We start from the raw sequence: 15,313 nt of genomic DNA on the forward strand, positions 1-15,313 counted from the left end.
AGACCTCATCACGTGAAGTGAAGTTCACGCTCACACATGAGAGTAATTTGTAGCAGTGCTAAAAATGGTTATAGTGATGACGAAAAGGTGAGCAGGCCTTCCTGTTTCCCGCCCGTCTCAGCTTGAGTAGAGCGCGGCATCTACCCTACTGTCACTGAACATGCGCCAAAGCATGGGCACATTTGAACTAGAATCCAAAGATGTCAAGCAGAGAACAGTATGCCAGCTCCCGGGAACAATTAAGTCACTAAAATAAATGCTTTTAGCTGTAATTCATTCAAACCTCTCAGGAAAACTCCTAGTCTTATCTGAGGTGGGTGAAGGCGCTGGAGAGCTTTTCCTCGGCATTCAGGCTGAGGCCGGGAAAAAGCCCATTGCTGGGAAGACTGAGACCTAGCTCAGCTCCAGTCTCGGCTGCTCTGGCCAGTATGCACACTTGATCAAAGTCCCTTTGTTGCCCTGCACACACACAAAGAGAGTGCAGCACAGCAGTGGCTCACACTCAGAAACATCTGTGCAGAAGGTGTGCTATCTCTCTCCACAGAGATGTTCTGAAGGCTGAAGTCAATCCACCTTCCTGCCCCTCAGCCTGCAGCCTCTGGCACTTAGCAGTGAATGTGAGTTGGCTGTGACTGTTCAAAATCTGTGGATCCGTGAGAATGTGGGGACTGGGCAAGTTCGCCCATACCCAGGGACACTGTGGTGGATGAATAGGTCTCTGTCTCATAAGGAACAAAAAGCGCTTTGGGACAGGAAGCTTCATAGTCTGTGGAGCTGGGCAGAGTTGATCCAGGGTCTGGGCTCCACAATTCACCTGTTGTGCTGCATTTGGGCAGGTTCCTTGCATTCCAGAACTCTCTGCATTTACATGTGTCTCACGCTGCTTTGGTGAGACTTGAATGAGATTATTTATGCACAAGTACTTCCTATCTCTAGAGGTGGAAATTACTTGCACTCAATTTTTAAACCATGACCCTAGGAGTCAACAGAGACCTATCTTCTCCCTTTTATCTTCCTGTCAGCCCCACGTTGTCCCTTACTCGATCAGGTCATTTCTACCTTCGAGATATGCCACACAGCTCCTGTAGCCCTGTGAACTCAGCCTTTTCCCTGGACTGAACGTGTCCCCATGTCCTCTGAGGAAAGGATAGCCTGTCTGGGCTCCCCTCTTCAGCCTGGGTATGTTCTTAGAGCTGGGGGCTCCCCTCTGTAATACATCTTTTGGCTCTTGGGATGACATCAAGCTCCCCTGAGGGGGGTCTGCTCCTTCTGCTGTCCGTCTACACACACCGCCCTTCTCTCCTCGAGGCTGTACTTTCCTGACTAGAGACACCTCATAGTGTTTTTGCTCCCCTCACCCTTGAGGCTTCTCCGTAGGGGTCAATCCAGCAGGAGTCGTCCCCTCCATTCCCCAAGGCTTCTCCAGCCTCCCTCCTAGTACTCCATCTTTACATCATTAGCCCTTGGCAATACTTAGTTGCATACTCATTTATGGGATCCTAAGGTTTATGCTATTCCTGTTACAGATGCAGTGTGTTCAGACACTGTGGTGAGACCTCCATATCAGAGGCTTCCACAGCTGTACATCCAACCAGCTGTGGGTAAATAATACTTAGGAAGAAGTTGTCTGCACTGAATATATACAGAGTTTTCTTTGTCATTATCCCCTGTCCAGTACAGATGCAACTGCCATTTGGAGATGAATTCAAGTATGCCTGAGAACGCAGCAGGTTCTGTGCAAATACCACACCATCCATATAAGGACCCTGTACAGCCTTAGATTTTGGTGTCCATGAAGATCCTAGAACCAAACCCAAAAGCTCCTGAGAGCTGGCTGTTAGATCTGAAGCCAGCCTTTGGGCTCACATATCTCAGCTTTTTTGCTTTGCTTACCAGACAGCGCTGGGCAGTTCTGGAAATTCTCTGTAGCTCTGTGCAATGTTGCCGCCCCAGAGAAGATGCTAAGAAAGTCCTGATATGCCTCTTGATAATCTTTAAAAATTACAGAGGACCAAATAAATATCTCTTCCACACGATGCCCCGACACCAGAGCAAGGAGAGAAGAGTGCTGACGGTGGACTGGTGATCCGCAGTTCACGACTTCAGGGGGCTTGCCTTAGTGAGTTTACAGATGACTCCGTGGGCTGGGTGCCATCTTCACCCTGAGGCAGCAAGGTGAAATGCTGCTGTGATGTGCAAATCATTTGTCCTCGTAGGTAGATAAGGGATTCCCAACTGAAATTAAATAAATGCCCCTGTCACCAGGGCCCTACACACCCATTCTTCTTTAAGTGAGCTTGAGCATATGAATTTTGAAAGATAATGCTATGAATTTAACTTAAAACATTCCCCAAAGTTTGTGCTAAAGGCTTCATTTCCAGCGGATGGGGTTCTTGGGAGGGGATTGAATCAGAAATGCCGTGACTTCACCAGTGGGTTAAACTATTGGTGTCTTTGCCATTTGCTGGCGTCTGGAGCTGGGGGAAGCTAGGAGGTGGGCCTAGTTGATAGAGGTGGGTTCCAGGGGACACGCCTTGCAGTAACATGTCTCATATACTTGCCAACTCTGCCACTTCCTGGCTGCTCTACCATGCCCAACCATCATGGCTCTTTGCCTTACCACAGACCCCAAATTAACAGAACTAGTTGGCCATAGACTGAAACCTCTAAAACTGTGAGCCAAAATTAATTTTTCCCTCTTTAAGTTGATTTTTACTAAGTATTTCCATCACACAGATACATATGCTGAAGAGAAATAGATCCTTTTTTTTAAAAAAAAAAAGAGAGAGATAGATTAAATGCTTGGCATCATGGTAGAAAGGCAAATAGGGTGCTGAGCAGAGACTGTGACTAATGGAGAGACAGTTACTGACCCTTTAACTTCGGTGTGTAGGCAGGAAAAGGGTGCATAGGAAAGAAGCAGAGGAGGGTAGTAAGCATGTTTCCATTTAGGTACCTATTAACCTGTCCTTTCTTTGAGATAATGCCCTTTCTTCATAGCTATACTTCAAGGAGCAGCAAGTGTGGATGCCACCTTCTTCTGCGGATGTCCTGAGATCTGCCGTTATCTGTATGGTTGAGGGAACCATGACCCAGCCTGCATCTTGAGCAGGTGACGTGATGTGAAGCAATCCTTAACTGTCGTCCTGCAGTGTGGACACCACACAGGAGTCCTGCCAGTGTGCGAGCTCTCAGGGCTAGGGTCCTGGCTTCCTGGGCTCCCAGCTTTCATCTTCCTGCTGCACATCTGCCCTGGCACGCCCACCACCAGATGCCCTTTACTTGGGAAGAAGGCATGAGCAGCAGAAAGTGAGGGAGAAGCAGGCGAGGGTCTACAGGGGACGCTGGGGTTACAAAAGGAAAGTTACTGGTATGTGCCTGAGCAGCAGGGAAGGGGAGGGTGGGGCAGCTTTGGGTAACATAGCCAGAGGGGGCCACTGTGCTGGGCCAGTAAGGCCACTCAGAAAGCAACGTGCACACGGGGATCCCAGAGCAGCCGCTGCTGGAGTATGCGAAGGAGAGAGCTGGTGACTTTATACCCCGTGTCTGTTATATTGTCTTCTGAAAGAAAAAAAGAGAAAGAAGTGGTTGTGTTTGATGGATTTCAATCCATCATGTTTCTGTTACTGATTTCCATACCTCATGGGACTCTGTTCACCTGCCAAGGACAGGTCTGACCTTCCTTCTTAGCCCCTGGAAGCGTTTTTCGTAAATCTGTGAGTAGGTATGAGAAACTGCAGCTGGCCTTTTTTCTGTCCACAGTCAACGGCATCTGGCTTGAAAGATACTGTTGGGCCAGATCCTCACCTTGCTGGTAAGCAGCCATCATGGGCTCCCATTCTCTGCCTCCATCCCATTGTGTAAGCCTCCCCTTACCTTTCGCTCCCCTCTACGACATCAATCGCTTGTCACATTCCTCCATTATCTCCCCTTCCTAGACACCCTGACTCTGGAGTGTGGTGGGCAGAGGCAGGTGGAAGACAAGTGAGAGGAAGGGCCAGGGAAGGGCTGGGCAGGTGTGTTGCGATGCCAGCACACCTTGGAGTAAGCTTAGCCCACAGTACCCATCAGAATCTTTGAAAGGGACTTTCATGGATTCTCAGAGAGCAGAGGTTTGAGCATTAGCCTCTCCCATTCCTTGTAGCCTAGAGATGTTGCCACTGGAAGGATGGTAGCTGGGCACCTCCCTGGCTATGGATCCTAGCAAATCACTGGGCAGACATGATTCCTCAGCAACCTGGTAAAACTGGCAGTGCTAGCATTGGTTTCCATACCCTGTGACAGACAGGGACTATTGGTGTTCTTGTTCACAGGGCAAGCAGGTGATTAACGGCACTGTCAGGAAAGGGCCCCACACAGTTTTGCAAACACTGGAGGTTTTAGCATTTTTCTTAGCTGAATGTGAACAACTTGTTTGCAAACAAATGCAAACCTGCCACATGATTTTCTAAGAGAATCTGGGGATCTGCAGCAAGCTGACTTGCTATAAAACCTTTTCCTGATCTATGTTGGCCACAGTCTGCTGCCCTCTGACCCCAGGGCAGTGGTTGAGACTCATGACACTAAGCCCCTTTACCTTTTCTTCCTCCAGGACAGAGGATGTGGGATCATCAAAGCACTAAGACCCTGTGGCTTGACTAGTGTTGTCCTTGATGCTTTGTCCTGGATTAACTCGGACAACTCAACCTGGAGAGCTTGGGTGGGCGTGGCCTCTTCTCCCTCTGTTCCTCTGTTCTTCACACACGGTGCCTAAGCATGTAAACTGAAGGGAGGCCCCACCAGACTCCCCAGCCCCTCCTCTGTGGGAACAGAGACGCTCTTGCTGGTTAATGAGGTTTTGTTGTTCAGGGCCATCTGCCCGCTTCTTAGGAGCTGCAGCGTGTGATTAACGGCTGCTCTGGGGCCTTACTGTGCAAGGACTTGAGCCCCACACATTTGCAGCCACCTGCCTGGGGCTCTGTCCAGCTCTGAGCCATTACACACCTCTAACAGCAAGCATCAGTGGCTGTATGAGGAGCCTGTTCTGCTCCTCCTCTCAGGTGGATCTCCTGCAAATCCAGTCCCATCCGGGCACTGAGCACTGAACAAGTGGATGTGGCTGTCACCAGGTTTGTCTCTTCCACCCTGGACCTTAGGTGTTCGGTTCTATGGAGATGAGCCCCTTCTTAGAGTCCTCTCCTCAGGATGAACTGGCTCCGCACGGAAGCTGCCCCAATGGGAGCGAGACTGGACCCAGGCAGTGAGACCCTGCTCATTCCTAGACAAAGCAAGTCTGTCTTCAGGCCCTGAATACCAATTGGTGAGTGTTACCCACGGATGCCAGTGCCCCTTGGCTCACCCTCTATGACTGCCCTTTATCCCACTCAGGAAGCTGTCTCTCACGGGGAGCTGGACTTCTCTGGGATCGAGGAGACTTATTGGAACGTTCCCTCACATTCCGTGAGTTTTTCTCCATATGTGATTCATCTCTCAGTGGGAGTGGGCACCTTCAAGGATGTCTCACTAAACCTCAGAACATGCTACTATAATGCCCTGGTTCTGGGTCCCTCGACACCCCTGACTTGAGGCTACAGCAGTAACTGCACTGAGCGGCATGAGTGTCCCGGTGAGCATGAAACACTCAGAGAGGAGTCTGGGCTCTGGGGCACGGGGCAGCCTCACCCCGAGGTTATGCCTCACCCCGGCAACCAGAATTTTAAGTCTTTAAAGTGAAGATTTTTAGAATAGTAAAATAGAGCTAACAACAAAACTACCCAATATTTGCACAAGACCCCTCAACGCCAACACCCGCCATAATCCCCCATTCCCAATAGAAACACTCACCACAGCCTTCCACCCTTGGTAGAGACTCCTGTTAGAACTTGGGTCACCCAAAATAAAACAGATTACCCCATAGCCTCTAAAATAGGACCTCCTGGTATACAGTCTACATGCCCGAGTTTACCTGTGTTCTTCTGAGTCGGCATCTTATTTTTCTATTGCCGCAACGAAATACCATGACTGAGGTAAGATATAAAATAAAGTGTTCCGTTGAGCATACGGTTTCAGAGGTGTACAGTCCATGATGACGGAGCAGAGTCATGGTGGCAGGAAGAGCCGAGAGTCTCAACTTGATCACGAATAGGAGGTGGAGAGGGCACTAGGAATGGCAGGAAGCGTTTGAAGTCACAAGCCTGGTCTATGACACTCTTCCTCCAATAAAGCCACACCTTCTAACTTTTCCCAAACATTTTTATCATTGGGGACCACGTATTCAAACATGTGAGTCTGTGGAGGCCATTATCATTCAAGTCACCCCCGTCAGCCAACAAAAAGTCTCCTTCTATAGCTCTGGTCCCACCTGGGATAGCTGCGAGTGCCCGGATCCAGCAAGAGACCGTTCTTTTTGGGGGACGGAGGAGAAAGGATTTATTTGGTTTACACTTCCACATCACTGTTCATCACTGAAGGAAGTCAGGACAGGAACACAAACAGGGCAGGAACCTGGAGGCAGGAGCTGATGCAGAGGCCCTGAAGGGGTGCTGCTTACTGGCTCACTCCCTATGCCTTGCTCAGCCTGCTTTCTTATAGAACCCAGGGCCACCAGCCCAGGGATGACACCACTCGCCATGGGCTGGGCCCTCCTCGTCAAGAAAGTGCTCTACAGCTGGATCTCACTGAGGTCTTTTTTTCCTCAACTGAGGTTCCCTCTTCTCTGATGACTCTAGCCTGTATCAAGTTGACATAAGACAAGCCAGCACAATCAACTCCTTGAAGAGATAGTCCTTTAAGTCACCGAATCATCCAGTAGGACGTGTTTGGCCTAAAAATACTCACTGTAAACCCTGAGAACCACTTATCATTTGATTCTTAGCCTCCTACAGACCCCTGTGGCTACCCTTGCGGGGCCTCTCAAGGACATCTAGCACATCCTGGGTTCCTATGTCAGTCAGGTTCTCCAGAGAGATGGCAGCGATAGCATATATGCAGATAGGAAGAAGACTTACTGAGGGGTTTGGCTCATGTGGACAAAAGCTGAGTTCTACTCCAGGCCGTCTGCCCACTGTGAACCAGAGCAGATATTCATGTCTCAATCCAAGACTAAAGGCCCCAGAATCAAGCCTGAAAGCTGAGAACAATACGGAGTAGAGGTTCCAGAGGCCAGACAACCTGGAGTCTGAGAGGGAAGAGGGGAGGAGGTTGCTCTAGTTCTAGAGAGAGAATACGATCCCCTGCCTCTGCCTTTTCATTCCACCCACAGGAAGGCAGATCTGTCCATTCATCCACCATCACCATAAGGCTCTCCCAGGCACTCTCTCACAATCAACTGTGTAAAGTTCAGACCACCTGGCTTCCCTCCAGCAGCAGAAGGGTGTCTCAGTGCCAACCACAGTACTGACGGTGAATAACCAAGTGATAAGCAGTGTTCTGCCAGCTTCCTGAGTATCCCTGAACGCAACTCCACCATCCCAAAATAGAAGAAACTGCTCTCATGGCTCTTCACTCCCTAACAAGGAATGCCTGATCATGTTCACAGTCATCCTTCACAAGAGGTTCCTGGCTACCGATCAGCAGATACTTTGGGCAGAGGCTCCTCCATGGACCTGAGCATCCGGGAGCCCGAAGCAGGTAAAGTCTTGCCATTCCCCCTGATCATGGCTTGCAGCTTTATAGAGCCTCCCCCCAACATCTGCAAGAATGTGCCAGGAGTTCTTCCTTGTCCCGCCTTGCCTTTGTGGCCCTAAGCATGGGTGGTCAATGCCTTCTAGGCTGTGCTGGACAAGAGGGTAGACCCATGCCATCTGCGTCTAGGGATATCTAGAGGCCTCCTGTGTAGCTGCCCCAACATTGTTGGCAGTTTGAGGTCTGAGCACTGCTATACACATGCTGGAAACATACGTTATATTTGCAACCTGTGGTAGGTACAGCAGAAAGCAGGGAGAAATGACTCCCAAACTCAATAGTGTAAGAGCTACTCCCCCCACTCCAAGGAAGCATATTTCCTTCCTCCTGTTCTGCCTTCTCAGAGGTGTGAAAAACATGAGCCTGCTAAGTCCTCACATGGTCTGCTGGAAGCTGCTGCTTGAGGCCCTGACCCTGTATGGTTAAAGTACTCTTCCCGATTCCCCACCTAAGTGCGAACAGGCTTGAGGGTGACATGGTGTGTTTGATGCCAAGAGTGCAGCGGTCAAGTCTACGACTCTCTGTAATCCATTTTGAAATTTTAAAAAGTCACCAGAAAATTCGTTGACGTCCACTCAGGCACATTGATCCCATATGGTAGCGTGTGAGCCAGTGACAGCACATTGGTGTGCAGAGATCGGCAGTATGATCCGAGATGGTGTTCCTCATTATAACATTAAAGAAACTCACTCACTGACCGATACAAGAGAGGAACTTATTCAGATCTCACAGTGTAACAATCGTGAGGAACATGGGCCTCGTGGGGGCCTGGGTTGTTCTACCAGGATGCTTGGCTCTCCTAGAATGGATGAAGGGGAGATGGTGCACGTGGCTGACTCTGGTCTCAGTGAGCCCCAGAGACTGACGGGGAAGAGGCAAGGCTGAGGCTCTCTCACTTTGCCAGGTACTCTGCTAAGAGTGTCTCCTTGGGAATCAGGGTACAAGGTCTCTTTCATGAGCCTCGTGCTCAGTCTGGGAGACCCCGTTCAGTGCACAGGTCTGAGGCCTTGCCTGTGGGAGCAATGGACTGTCACACACCAGACGTTATGGATATTGCTGAGCTTTGCCTGGGTTGTGACCCTGGACTAGGTCATTATTTCTAGGGTGTGGTCTGCGATGAGGGTGATCTGGCGCCTGGGATAATGAGGGTCTGACGACAGGCAAGACAGAGAAACAATGGAGATTAATCTGAGGTTGCTGGATGCCGGGCTGTATGCTGGAAGCTGGGAAGTCTGGTTTCTCTTAAGCCAGAACAACCCGAGGGGAAGTGTTCTTCTTGCGTAGTGGGCAGCTTGTGTGCACGGCCTCACCCTGGTGTTGCCCAGAGCCCAGGTATCGTTCGGTATTGGTCCTTGTCAGCCAGGTTCTCAGCTCTTAAGTGCAGGTCCTTCTCATTCACCCGTCGACTTCACGCTTCCAAAAAGATCTATTTTCACCTTCCGCTCCCACGTGGGCCCATATCCCAGGTTCCCAAGTTCTACCAGCAGCAGAACCTAACCTCACACATTGCCCATGTGTCCTGGGAATGGCAGTGTAGCTTTATAAATGAGAACCCTGTCCTGGGTACTGTGAGGCCATGTGTGGCCAGCCCTCCCTTCCCTCCCCACTCCCAGGGCCTAGGAAAAAGAGGGGGCTTTCCCCTCCACCTGTCAGCTCTATTCCGGGAACTGCTGCACTAGAAATGATGCCAGGCAGTCTGAGGGAGGCCCAGGTAAGAGCACAAACAAGGACCGTGGGAAGGATTCTCCTGAGAAGGTGAGTTCAGGGTACTATTTGCCTCCTGGAAAAATCAGTGTTTCTAATTATGAGACAATGAGTGGATACATTTGGGGAAGAATGGGATGTCGGCACTCAGCAGGATCTGAGGACAGTTAGGCTTTGGTGGCCACACGTGAGCCAACCACGTAGTTCCGTCCAACCACGTAGCTCCATCCAACCATGTAGCTCCGTCCAACCACGTGGCTCCGTGGCAAAGGCGCCCTGCAGCTAGACTTAGGACTCGGATCTCGAGAGAGACATGGAGGACTTGGGGACGCTGGGAAGGTCTACACGAGATGGCAGCTGCAGCTTCAGTCTCCTGGACAAGAAAACCAGGTGACAGTCACCACCAGGATGGAGTCGGGAGAACAAGGGTGTTCTGGAAGCCCCTATGTGTGCAGCAGGTGGGGCCATTGTTCCCTCAAACCAGGACAGTTTCGGGCAACATGTGGCAACACAAAAGGCTTTGCCCCGGGCTCTCCGGGTTGTGCCCAGGACCAGGAGCCTGAACCAAGTTGTGTGTGTCCTGAAGGAGAGACCAAGCGATCACCAGAACAGTGGAAAGACGCATCTGTCATGCAGCCTCAGGCACACAAGACACAGAATACAGAGTCATAGCAGAAGCGTGTTTCAGAATGGTCACCATGCACTTACAGTGGTGAGGAGGTGCCCTGGTCACTGAGTGAAGTGGAGGTGTCCATGTTGTTGCATGATCTGGCTATACCCCTCTTGGTTATGCGGGCATGGTCTTGGTTTGGGATGACATGGTTGTATGGGGGAGGGGCTAGTGGTGGTTTTGATTTTGTATGTCTATGATGTTTTCCACCTGCCACAAGTATGACTAAGTAATGTTAAAACCACAGTCCTCCGGGGGTGTAACTGGGGACCACCGACCTGGTGACAGCTCTCTGTCTCAGCCAATCTACGGAGACCTTCCCCCAAAATACCTGTTTTGTCTTTACACAGAGATTGTCACCTCACACCTGTGTCCTTCCTCATCCAGCACTGTGACCGTTGGAATGATAGCTGATATTTAAATCTTAATTATCTCACTGTCAGGGAGTCAGCATTGAGTCACAGGTTGGCGAACGGTTCTGCGTTTAACTCTCTCCCCATACTACCAGGGCCAAAGAGAAAGCCAAGCATTTAGTTCCTTCCTGGGCTTCCGTTGCTATAAGGACCTGTAACTCCGTGTTTACGACATCTACCATGTCACATTTAGTGAGGCCGCTTCCCTAAGCCCTGACAGACTCTTTGTAGAAAAAGCCACAGAGTCCCTTTTCCTACCATGAAGTTAGTTCTTAATGTTCTTTAACTGAAGTGGGAAGGCAGCTCAGCTGTGATGTGGAATGCAGGAAGCTGACAGGGAGGTGGTTGACCCTGAAGGGTCTGTGTTCTCTCTGTTCTATCATGTTGCCTGGCCACCATCATGCCACCATCATGCTTAATACTTCATACTTTGTGTCACGTGTACCGGGAGGTACAGAAGTACTGCCCGCTGCTATGCACAAAAACCAATTAAAGCACAATCCAGACAGTGACAAGCTCCTCGGAGATGTGAGAGACACCCTTTCATTTCTGTGGTTTGTTTTGGAAACAGGGCTTCACACTATGGCCCATGCTGGTCCTAAACTCATATCCATCTTCCTGCCTCAGCCTCCCAAATGCTGAGATTACGGAGCCACCACAGTCAGCGGAGTCTTGTGCTGCTGTTGCTGTTGTTGTTCTGAGTTTCTAGGGACTCTGTTCAGGGAGAGGACTGGGTGAAACATGGATGGAGAGAAGAAAGGGAAAAGGTGGTGTCTAAAGACCTAAACCCAAGACTGTGACCATCGACAAGCATAGTCCCCTCACCGTCTGTTTCTATGACTTGCAAATGTCCCAGGCCTTTATCTCTGAGTGGGTGGCTGAACCTTGGTGCTGGCATTTCTAAAGGGTCAGCCACCAACACAACAGCCTTGCACTCTTAGTTTTTAATGGCATCACACTCCAAGAGCAACGTGTTCCAAACCCTTGTGAAATGAGAAAGAAGATAGTCCATACAGGTCCACTATCACCCGATGTGTTTTCAATTAGTAGGATGTTAATGCAAGCATGGCAAGTCTGCATTACACCTGGGCTTATGCATGGGCATCTGATATATACACACACATATTCATACACACATACAAACACACACACACACACACAGATATCTCATGCACACTGGGAATCTTTTCTGGGAAGGTTTGCTCAGTAGAACCTACAGATGGAGGTAAATACTGCCCATATCCAGAATATCCCTGCAGGGGCTCAGTGCCTCCCTGTCTCCTGCCCCAACCTCTAAACTGGCCTAGGTACATGTATAGAAGAAACTGCATTTGTCCGGCATGGGCAGGAAAGCAGACACCATGTACTGTTCAGGTGAACATCAGAATTCATCAAATATAACCAGAAGGTTCTCAAACCAGAACTCTTTATGTAGGGTTCATGCCCAGTGGAGCCAACATATGGGCTCCATTGGCCTCTAAACAGCACTGTGGTCTGCTTGGAAAGACAGACCCCTTAGAGAGACGACCTCTCCCAGCCCAGACAGAGCTGTGAGGAGCACGGCCAGCCTTCCCTGCTTTTTATTTTCTCTACTGATTAGTAATAGCCACCTTTTCCAGAGAGAGGCTGCATTTGATGAGGCCTAAACAGACCAACCATTAACTCAGGTACCTTCAAGCTCAGGATCTAGATCTAAGGGGCTAGGGGCCCTGCCTCTGGCTAAAATCCACTCCCCTCCTGCTGGGAGAAGGTCCGGTTCAGGTGTAGCCACTAATTGCCTACACTTTGGGACCTTCCCAGGAGTCAGCCATCTCCCCAAGCTCTCACCTAGCCTCCCCTGAACTCTGATCCCTGAGCAATCAGCAATGCAGGAATAGCGAACCTTGGTTCTGAGAGACAGAACCTCCTGAAACAGCCTGCAGGAGGTTCCTGAGAGCTTGGGGACCAGGTTAGGATACCCTCCGATTTTAAGTGTGCCTTTCTGGCCTTTTGTTTTCAGAAAATCCAGTCTTGGGGAGGACAGTGAGGACCCAAGTGACTCCCAATAGGACCCACGGTAGAGGTTTCCCTGGTCCAGGTGAGGCCCCTGGGATGCTATGGTCTAGAAGAACAGTTTTCCAATCTAAGACATCACTTATGACGGTACCCAGGTACTGATGCTGTTGTAGTTTCTAATTCTCCAGAAGGAGCAGTAACAGATGCAGGCAAGCCATCTCACCCTCTTTACTGTGATTTCTCTGAGATGTGGGCATCCAGGGCCCTCAACTGCCTTTAGGGGTATCTGAGGGTTAGACGGTTTTTACAGAGCTCTTTGAGGTCCTAAGTGAAAGTGCTTGGGAGTAAACCCTGTTCATTGTGAAGCCTTCTGGTGTCTGGCATGACCTTCCTTAGAACTCATGGTTCCTGTAAGCCGCTGTAAGAGAGTTACCAGATGGGAAGAAGGGAGACTCCTCTTGGCTTCACTACATTGCCTGCTGGGGTCTGGAGGGCTTAGTTGCCTTCTCATGCAGCAAGCAGTGCCTTACATTCAGGCAGATTCATGCATTAATAGGTGACCGTCAGGCCATCCTTGCCTACCTAGTCTGCCACTCATGAAGACTTGAAGCCCTACAGCTGGAGTGAGTGCTACCCCCCCTCCTGGTCACGTGGCCTAGCTCTCTCTGCCATTCTTTTCTTTTATGTTTGCTTTGCTGATTGTGAATACTTCCTTCCAAAGAGGAAAATGCTGGCTGTGCCCTTTTGGGTGTGGAGGTGCCTGGAAACACTGGGCTGTGAACAGGCAGATGATGTGGCGTGGCTCGCAAAGGTTCAGGATGTCTAACGGGTGACACGCTGCCCTGGAGGCAGTCCTGTTAGCATGTGTGTGGGAAGTGGCGATTAACCCCGAGTGCCTAATTCTGCCCTTCCTCCCCTCCTTCTTCCCTTTCATTCAGTAAACATTTAAAAGTGGTGCTGTGTCAGGCACAGTTCCAGGGAGGACCAAGAGGAAAGGAAGTGATCTTGGCTGAGTGTAGAGGGAGGAAAACCAGTGTCCAGGGGCAAGAGGGTTTCTACACAGAACCGCAGGTCTGAGGTACGTCACAGGTGCCCTTGGGAGCTCTTGAGTCCCACAGGAAAAGTGTAAGAAGGTTCCAGAAAGAAGGGAGGCGTGCCTGTAGTTAGCACAAAAGGTGTCTGAGGCGGAAAGGACTCAAGTGGCGTGAGCAGTTCAGACTTGGGTCACACTTTGCCTGGCTCCACAGTTTTTCAGGCAGGAGAAAAATAATTACAGTGTCTTCTTAACAAGGTCATTTCAAGACCAGGCCAGTGCCCAGGCAGAAGGGGTGACTGGCACAGGCATCTCTGGCTGGCAAGGCCCCGTGCCAAAGGCTATGGGCTCAGATCTCTGTGTGTGTACTCCACAGAAAACAGTCTAGAGCAGATACCGCTCCCTTAGCCCAATGCACCTTTTGAGGATCATGGACCCCGCTGTTGAGAGTTTCCGGTGCAGTCTACAAAGTGATTCTCAGAGTCCAGACCTGTTGCAACTTGCAAGAAAGCCACAATTCAATGAACAGTAGTGGGTACACTCAGCACAGGAGTCTGGGAAAACTGGGGCCAACAAGGGAAGAAGCAGAAATAACTGAGGTTAAACTCAAGTCTTCCCTTGGCTACTTTTCCATTAAAGGAAAAATGGCTCCTATTTGGTGACAGTGCTTTTTTTTTGAGAGACACCAAGATGGTTAATTAATGGAAATTAAAGTTTATGAATAATAAATAATCACTCTTATGAAGTAGCATTTCCATCTGTTGGATCTTCTGCCGCAACCATTTAACTACAGTTGGAGCGCCAGGAAAACCATCAACAGAAAAAAAAATCATGGATCCTTCCACTTAAAGTTGTATCAAAGGCTCACTAAGCAAGTGGAGGCATGAAAGGCAGCCAATCCCAGAAACGTGGCCCTGGAGCCCTGCCTCACCTGCTGCTCCATGTGCGCTGATGGCTCACCCTGAACTTTGCACCGGCCCTGTCGCAGGCCAAGTCAGAGCACGTCGAAATGAGGCTTTCCAGCTACATTTTACTCATAAGGAAATGACTGACACACTTTCTACTTTGCAAATAGCATGCATGTTTTCTGGAGGCCTCACCAGCATAACCTTTGAATACAGACAGCTTGTCGTCATGATAGTTATGTCTGTTGTAGTGATGTGCACTCCTGGGTTGGTGTGTACTCTGGGGGGAGGCTCTCTTGGCTGCTTCTCAGGTGGTCTCTACACAACGTTTCAGACTCTACAATGGCAGATAGCTTTTTAACTATCCTTATCTTTCTGGGATGCGTGTGTTATTGTCTGCAGAGGAAGCATGTGCTCTATAGGATTATTGGGTGAATATGGGAGAAGAGAATTGGAAAGTTTTTTCTCTGTTTCTTGAAAGTTCATCTCGATGTCCCTCCCTCCAGTCCTGCAGTTCAAGTCCATACTAAACGATGCTATGTGGTCTTGCTGGCACTGGAAAAATTGAAAGAGCATCAGAGTTCAATATGAGAGTATTTTGTAACCGGAAGAAGACTTTTAAGTGGTTCATAAGTTCAAAACTTATGACATGAGATCATTTCTGACAGAGAGGACAGCACAAGAGACAACAGGAAACAGCTACCACTCGGGTGACCATGGTGACTTTACCTGTTCCAGGGACAATCCTCTAAATTACAAGGGCAGAGCACCCCGGCAGGTGTGGGAGCATGGTGACACTCACCATCTGAACAAAGTCATCCAGCGATCAGTCTCACTCTAAGAAAGGCCAGAGAGGGAACTTGGCGGGTCAGCACTTAAGAGCAGGGTGCAGCAATAGAAAGAAGGGTGAAGGTGTGTGCTGGATACAGAG

Source organism: Myodes glareolus, chromosome 1 (genome assembly GCF_982192425.1).
Source record: "Myodes glareolus chromosome 1, mMyoGla1.1, whole genome shotgun sequence".
In the NCBI taxonomy this organism is placed as follows: domain Eukaryota; kingdom Metazoa; phylum Chordata; class Mammalia; order Rodentia; family Cricetidae; genus Myodes; species Myodes glareolus.